Raw genomic sequence first — 9163 nt, 5'->3', positions numbered from 1 at the left:
AAAATTCCAGAATTGATATGGGTCTCACATGGGAGCTACATGCTCAACATTATCTCGTCTCTGATAACACCTTACAACACTACAAAGTAGTTCTGATGCATTCAGCATTTCGTTTCGAATTTATCCATATAATTTCATATATTAATATCATAGATCTTTGTTGTAAATAAGCAGATTGTTCAAAGTAGATGAATTCCCACCCCAGCGCAAGAATACAGTTTCCTCCAAGCGGCAGCGCCGGTGAAGCGGGAGACGTCGCAGTCGTTTCAGCAAATCAAGGACGTGGATCGGAGCGAAAATATGCAGGTAAATGCAAATTTTCTAAACATGTCTTTGTTAATGTGTTTTCAAGCATGGGAAACTTCGTTTTTACAGAACTTCGTTTTTTTTTTTTTTTTTTTTTTTTAATTGCTGTAAAACCACTTTTTATAAAATCTTCGATACAAAAGGTAACTGTGAGATAGGTCTGTAGCTCTTCATCTCATCTGGGGCCAAATTAGGGCGTTTAAGCCGAGGTGACACAACAGCATGCTTAAAATCTAATGGACACAGTCCTGTACATAAACTTTTGTTACTCAAGTGCAATATACTCTGTGACACACAATCGAAAGCCTGTTTAAACAATCGACTAGGCATCATATAGTTTACACAAAAAGTAGTTTTCAGGTTATGAACAATCGTTTGTAATATGGATATATTAATAGGCGCTACATTGTGGAATGAGTTGCCTCTACATATCAGATCTGCTAAATCTCTATCAACGTTTAAGAAACTTCTGAAAGCTCACTTTGGGGTGGCAGCTTATGGGAGTTAAACTATGTGATTGTCAGATTGTTTATATGTGTGTGAAGTTGTTTTGGTTGTTTGTTTTTATGTAAAGCACTGTGGGTAACCCTGGGGGTTCTTTTAGTAGTGCTATATAAATAAATAAACTAAACTAATATTTGACAATATTACTTATTTTGTCTGTATTTTTGATCAAATAAATGGAGGCTTGATGAGCATAAGAGACTTAATTCAAAAACATAAAAAATAGTAATGCGTCCAGACATTTGACCAGTACTGCATATAAACAAAAGACAGCAGGCTGACCATGAGCAGCTTTGAGTACTACATTGCATTTCATCCTCAAGTTCTCAAACACATCTGGATGATCATATGGTCACATGTGGTTTGGCACTGTCCTGTCTCCCTGTAGCACTCACTGTCTTACGTGTCTTGCATTACAGCTGATGGCTTTCCTAAAGACAAAAGTAGAAAAACAATTATTTTATTTAATGCAGAATATTTACAAATAATACTATTATTGTTTAATAAATCAGTACATGTTGGAATTAACATTAGACAAGCATAAGTGATGAAAAATCTTTAACGTTAGCTTTTGTAAACTACTGCAGTTTCCGTTTCACTATTCAACATTCAAGTTTAGAGAATACATTTCTATAAGTTCGAGCCCAGAGGGAGCACCCACCCACCGAGCAACAAGGATCTAATTTTAATTTCGACATTTTAAACAGCAGGATTAAATAAATTAATCACAATCCCACTGTGCATCAAGCGCCTACCGCCATTGTTTTGAATGCACTCAAACGCTAACCAGAAATGTCTGAGGAACAAAGACCTTCCTTATACCGCTGATTATACGTTGAAATATACATAGTAAATATATATATATATATATATGTATATATAAAATATATTAGTGCTATAAATATATATATAATCTATAGCACTAATTTTGAATGATTCAATCAAAATGGTTCAATCTGTAATTACTCTGAGTTTTTAGCAAGGCATGGGATTCCTGTTGGTCCGAAAGAGTTTGCAATTGTTGCTGATGCAGTGCCACATGCTTTTCTGATGCTTTTTAGAGGTCTTTCTTATCCAATCTCATGTCACTCAGTGGATCTTTGTAAAACATTTGTTGTAAAACAGTGCCTTTCGTCATCCAAGTCAAAAAACAATAAGAAAATGAGAGTTTTGTTTCAGATGGAGTCTATTTCTGTGCCTTATGTAATCTCTTATTGGAGTGGTTTAGTAAGTGATATTCCCTGGAAGAAAGTTTGGTCATAACCTCACAAATATTTAATTACTAACAAAATTAGAGAAATTGCATTTAAATTGATGAATAGAATTTACCCGGATAAGTGCTCCCTTAAAAGACTTAAGAATGATATTAACAGCAACTGTTCTTTCTGTTTAGAAAACAATGAAACGTCTTTACACTTATTCTGGAATTGCTCTTACACAACATCATTTTGGTGTGACATTCTTGATTTTATCATATGTTATGTGAATCCTAATTTTGAGTTTACTTATAGCAATGTCATTTTTGGCTTTCATGAATGTGAAAAAAAGGTGATACTTATTTCATAAACCTTATTTTCCTGTTAGCTAAATATCATATTCATAAATGTAAATTTTCTAAATGCACACCTCTTTTTGTAAGATTCAAACTTGAGTTGAAAATGTATTTTAAATCTATTGAATTCTCCACGAACTTGAAAGCAATAAGAGCAGTGGTTTTGTTCACTTCCTCTGTTGATACAATAAAGCCCTCCCTGCACCTACCCTAACCGATACTTTATTTTCAACTTTTTGATTATTTCTTAAATTTTTATTAAAAATAAATGCCTTTATGATGTGATATGAGATTTGAAAAGGGAGAAAAAAAGTAAGGCAAAAAGCGAGTTCGAACCCTATTCGATCGCGTCAAAAAGACCACAGTATGCGCTTTTTTATAATCTTGATAGTCTCAATCACATGTTGGTGGATGGAATTAGTATAAATAGCCTCTGCGAAAAGGTGGGCTCCATTTATATTATCAAAGAACATTATATTGACTTTAGTCTAGCCAGAATTAAAGCACTCTCAAAAACTCCCATTAATCACTGAAGTTGCTTACATTGTGAAATTAATATCTTGCTTACATCGTACGCACTTCTGCACTTTGTTGTTTCTGATGAGAGAAATCGGTAGAGAGCAGAATTCATTCAGGGAGCGCGCGCACTGATAAAAACAGCTGTCTCTTATTGGCCATTGTACTCATAAGCTCAAAAGAATCATGACTGATTGGTTATAATGCGCAGTATTTCGGCTGGGCCCCCCTCTGGTCCAGTGCCATATATATTATTATATTGATAAAAGCAACATCAGTATTTCAGTTAGGTAAATGTCAGTTTTCTGCATGAACATTCCACTGTTTATTAATCTACAAACTCACAAAACATGAAAGTGTGCAATTTAAAAAATCATACATTAAAATGTTGTACAGGTTCAATATATTACTTTATCATTTTCTGACACATTTTTTTTTATACTTTTCAGGTTTTTATAAAATGTTGAACATCAACATTAACATTTTGATAAACCAACAGGGTCATACCATCTCAACAACTGGTCTTATGTAACTAATCTTACATAACATAAAAATTGACAGTTAACAGTTAAAAGCTTAATTCACCCAAAAATAAAAATTCTTCGTCATTTGCTCAACCTCATGTCACTCCAAACCCATAAGAAATTTATTTTCAGAACACAAAATATCTTTTTTTTTTTCCTTTTCATCTGAGCGATGTCTGTTGCCCTATTGAAACTTCCCTAAAACTCTGATGCTTCAAAACATTCATAAAGAGATTGTAAAATAAATCCATATGAATCGATTTAATACAAATATTCTGAAGAGACATGATCACATTACATGATAAACAGATTTAGATTAAGCTTTTAAACATTGATCAGTGAATATATAATGAAGTTCAATGGCACTTGCATGAGAACAAAATTAATTGGCTCTCACATGTCAAGCAAGGAGGCTTGACTTACCGTTTATTAAAACTGAATGCTGTAATCATTGTCCGCTGATCAGTGTTTATATGTGCACAAAAGCATAAATTATATCTGTTCATATAAAGTGACTGTCTCTTCAAAAGACTTTAAACAGCTCAATTCAAATGGATTTATTGTATGATCATTTTAAGAACATTTAAAAGTGTCAGTTTTGGGATTAGGCTTTTAATGGAGTTCAAGAAATCTCCAAAAATATAATTTGTGTTCCAGAGATGAATGAAATGGGTTTGGAACAAGTAAATGAGCGAGAGTAAATGATGACAGAATATTCACATTTGGGTGAACTATCCCTTTAAGAAACATCTGTGCTCTTCTAAATTTGACACACTGAAGAAACACAAAAACAATAAACTCCCCTGAACTTACAGTATAATAATAAAATATATTCTGTCTTAAAAACTACACAATTTAGAAAAACACAAAAACAAAACAACACAAACTGATAACACTCCTGGGGGCTGTTCCATAAAAGACGCTAAGAAAAGCGGGGATTAAAGTCCAAAACCTGACTTGAAATAACCTAACAAATCAATCGGGACTAAAGCGGTTTCATAAAGGACAATTCAAGTTCACGCAATCTGACTAATGCTATCCAGGTTCAGTGAGTCAGGATAATGTGACGTACACGCTTATTCTGAAGCAGCCCTTAATGTCGATCATGGATCAAATCGATCCACCATAGCAAACAGAGAATATTTGTGCTGTTTAACGCATTTGAAACATTGTGTTTTCCTCAGTGCATAACTGATACGTCACAGGTATATTTTTTACATCTGTAAATGTCAGAAAGCCATGCAAATATATCCATTTAGCTGTCAGGAGTGGGCGGGGCTTATGCGAGAGAACGAGCGCTGCGGCGCGCATGCGCGCTACACAGACGGAGCAGAATAGAATACTAGCGCAAGAATTCTGAATAAAATATACATTCTGCTAAAATATTTGTTGTTGAACATTAAATGTGACACGTAGAATTTTACTACATATAAGTGTATTTTTATGATAGCAGCAGCTGTTAATCACTAGCTCAAATGAGTTAAATGTGTGTTCCTCTTATCAGTTAAAATGTACTCTGATTTCTATTATAAATTTACATTTTTAATTCAGTGATTTTAACTTTTGATTGTGTTTTTATGCTTTAATGCTTTAAAGAGCCATTTTAGATTGTAATGTTTTAATGTTCTAATAACCATAAAAGGTACAGCTCTCATAAATTCAGAGAGAAAGGCTGCATGGCTAGAAACTTCTGATCAACTGCATGCACAAGTAGCAACTATGTTAAAATGTCATTTGCCTACATTTTGGGCACAATACATTAAATACAGTTGGTTGTAGCCTATTTTTTATTTATTTGATTATTTAAGGTGTATTTTCTGTATACTTTTATTTTTGGACCGATAATAAATTAAACTGACTGTATGTGAGAGAGTCAGTGGTAATATTGAAGCGTTCCTATTGGTCAGAGTTAGAGGAGCTCAGCTGAGCCTGACAGTTAGCCTGCTCCGGACCAGATTAGTTTGCCAGCATAAGTTGCCGGGGTAACTGAGTTTGAACTTTTTTAAGTTTGATTTATGAAACCGAATCTACCAAAAATAAGCCTGACTAACCGAAATAAGCCTGGCTTATACTCTAATCTTGGTTTATGGAACAGCCCCCTGGAGACAGTCTTTCTCGTGCTGTTCTCTAATCTCTCGTCTAGTAAACCACTTGGAGCCTTTTCTGCCTCCTTCTGCTTCACATCATTAATCATAGTATTCTTCCTCAGCCCACCTGTAAAAGCATAAGTTTAGATCAGAGGTCTTTAACCCTGCTCCTGGGGACCAACTCTCCTGGAAAGTTTATTTCCAACCGGCTTCATCACACCTGCTTGCAATTTTCAAGCAGTTTTGAGGAGCTTGATTGGCCGCTTCAGATGTGTTTGATTAGAGTTGTAGCTAAACTCTTCAGGATAGTGGTTCCCCAGGAACAGGGTTGAAGACCTCTCGTTTAGATATATAAATGCCCAGCGGCATATTTGGGTTAGACTTTATTTTACAGTGTCCTTGTTGCAGTGCAATGTTAAATTGAAGTACTGAGTAGGATAATCACATACTTCCATATGGTTGAAGTTTTTATTTTATTTATTTATTTTTGTTTGGGTGTTTAATATATTTATATATTAAGACATTTACTGATGTTTGATGATTAATGATTATGGGAAACCAGTTTAAAATAGTCTATGTTCAAAAAAGTTAACCTCAATCAACAGCATTTATTATATCACAAAATTTCACAATATCACATTAATTAATACCACAAATAATCTTTATGTTAGGTTTTATGTACCTTGATAAAACCTCTAATTTTAATCATTGAAGCTGTACACATTGTAAAATGAATCTTTTACTTGCATGCTATCTGCATTGTAGTTTATAAGAGTGAGTGCAGAATTCAGTGCACGAAATTCAAAACTCCGGCGCGATGACTAATCTAAACGTTGATTGGTGCGATCAACATGAAGGTGCGTTATTGGTTTTAAGGCTTAGCAACATAAGCAGATTTAATGTAATGCTGCAATCTACACTCATCATTCATTTTTAACTTTAATCACGACAGCCATAATAAATTTGGTGGTACACATTCAGAATTATGTCATTCAAAATTAGTTTAAATTTTTTTTTTTTTATTGAATGCATGAAAAAAACTAAAAATATTAACAATAGTTATCGTCAAATCACAACAACAGTCCAGGGTCATTCAGTGGTTCACTCCATGTGGCATCCATTTAATAATCTGAATTAAAATTATTATTTACACTCAATACGTTATTATTGCATACTGTTTTATAAAGTAATACAATACTGAAGTGCAGATAATTGCCACTATTTTGCAACAAGTAGTATAAATAGCAGAAAATCCTGCTATTTTAACATAGTGTAAATATAATCTATAGCTATTTACACTTAGTGTAAATAGAATCCATTGCTATTTGAATTTAAGAAAAATGACCGCAATTTCAACTGAGGGGGGCCTATAATCAGTCCGTGCCCAGGGCACCTCTGCGTATATCCGTCCCTGCCCACATGTGCTTCATAAGTGGGACCAATATGGGTCTTATATGTGTTGCCCAGTTGGGCCCCACATTAGCCCCAGTCAGGCCCCATATGAGATTCATATGGGCTAATTCAGCTGGGGCCCACATGGAACCCATGGCCAAACCCATGTAAGGCCCATATTTAGAGCCTGTATGGGGCCCTCATGGAACCCATGTAGGGCCCATATTTAGAGCCTGTATGGGGCCCTCATGGAACCCATGGACAAACCCATGTAAGGCCCATATTTACAGCCCGTATGGGGCCCACATGGAACCCATGGACAAACCCATGCAGGGCCCATATTTACAGCCCGCATGGGGCCCACATGGAACCCATGGACAAACCCATGCAGGGCCCATATTTACAGCCCGTATGGGGCCCACATGGAACCCATGGACAAACCCATGCAGGGCCCATATTTACAGCCCGTATGGGGCCCACATGGAACCCATGGACAAACCCATGCAGGGCCCATATTTACAGCCCATATGGGGCCCACATGGAACCCATGGACAAACCCATGCAGGGCCCATATTTACAGCCCATATGGGGCCCACATGGAACCCATGGACAAACCCATGCAGGGCCCATATTTACAGCCCATATGGGGCCCACATGGAACCCATGGACAAACCCATGCAGGGCCCATATTTACAGCCCATATGGGGCCCACATGGAACCCATGGACAAACCCATGCAGGGCCCATATTTACAGCCCATATGGGGCCCACATGGAACCCATGGACAAACCCATGCAGGGCCCATATTTACAGCCCATATGGGCATATGATAGAATGTTGGCTGGGATTACGCCAAATAGAAACAGAAAATCATCCTATAGCCTACGCACTTTCATGAGATCGTGTTAGACATCAATTCGCTATTTTACAAATGGGAATAGGCTACAATGAATTCATAACAATGTTTTACATTCAAGCTACATTCAAGCTTAAAAACCCTTAAAATTTATAGTGAAAAGTTCTTTAAAAGCATCTGGAATGCAATAAAGTAATTTTAAAGCTGTTTTTAAACCATTTTCTGCATGGATTAAAAAGATAGGCCAATAAATAACTCACATAGGCCAGTCAGACAAAATTGCGTCGCAGCAAATCCTTTAAATTTCAAGGACAAATATTACATATTTTATTATTGAATACAATTATAAAATAAAACGCAAATTATAATCGGGCTTGTTTTAGGCTTTCCCTTATTTTTATATTTTAGACGGTGACGGGGAAAAATGACTCGCCATCTCCTCATTGGATGCGCAGAGAGAAATGTATGCAATTTAACGGATTACATACGCTAATGAAGAGTTTTTGCTTTGCTTTTCATTATTTCGTTTTAAGTAGTAATTTAAAGCTTTCTATAGATATATCAACTGTTTGAACTGTTTTATAGGCCAATCTATCGATTTTATTTTAGTCAAGTCGTGATGATTTGATAAGGCTAAATTAATCAAACATAGGTGATCAATTCACTGATTACGCTGGCCGCTTGGTCATTGCTTAAAAAAAAAACATTTTCCGAACAAAAAATGCTCCCAAGGCTTTTCTAAATTATCTTTATGAAGAAAAAAAAAAAAACGAAACATAGCCTAATCACTTTTCCATTACATACAAAACTGAACTATTTTAATAGGTAGCTATAAGCTGTTTTGGGAGAAGGGGAAGACTCATATCGATGAGAACAAAAAAAATAAAAAAAGTTTAAAATGTATTTGTTTCCCAGTACATCCATGATATTTCCATGTTCCGCTTATAAGCCACAACCTACAGATCCCACAAAACAAACATAACATTCACAAACATAAGGGCCGCCGGTGGTGGAGCTGGAAATGGAGTTGGTGGTAGTCGAATCATCCACGCTCGTCCTTGAAACTTTCATATTTTTAGGGTTTTTGAAAAACTCATAAATTCTCTTTTGCGACATGCTCATGCGCTTCGTGTCTAACTTAAATTACGTCCCTCAAGGTAACCTTAGTTACGCGTTGTAATTGGCAACAACAAATCTGTTTGTTTAATAATACACATCATGTAATGTGGATTCTCTTGGACTCATTAAAGACCAGTTGTGCTGCTGTGTTCTGGATCATTTGAAGAGGTTTGATTGCACATGCTGGAAGTGGAGACAGAAGAGCATTGACAAGATGACAAGAGCCTGGATGAGATCTTCCTGATGTTGTTCAGTGCAAACCTGCTTGACAGTGCTGTCTTTGCAAAGTGGTCTTTGAAGGTCAGCTG

The sequence above is a fragment of the Barbus barbus genome, assembly GCF_936440315.1.
Source record: "Barbus barbus genome assembly, chromosome: 49".
In the NCBI taxonomy this organism is placed as follows: Eukaryota; Metazoa; Chordata; class Actinopteri; order Cypriniformes; family Cyprinidae; genus Barbus; species Barbus barbus.
Note: the sequence above shows the minus strand (reverse complement) of the source record.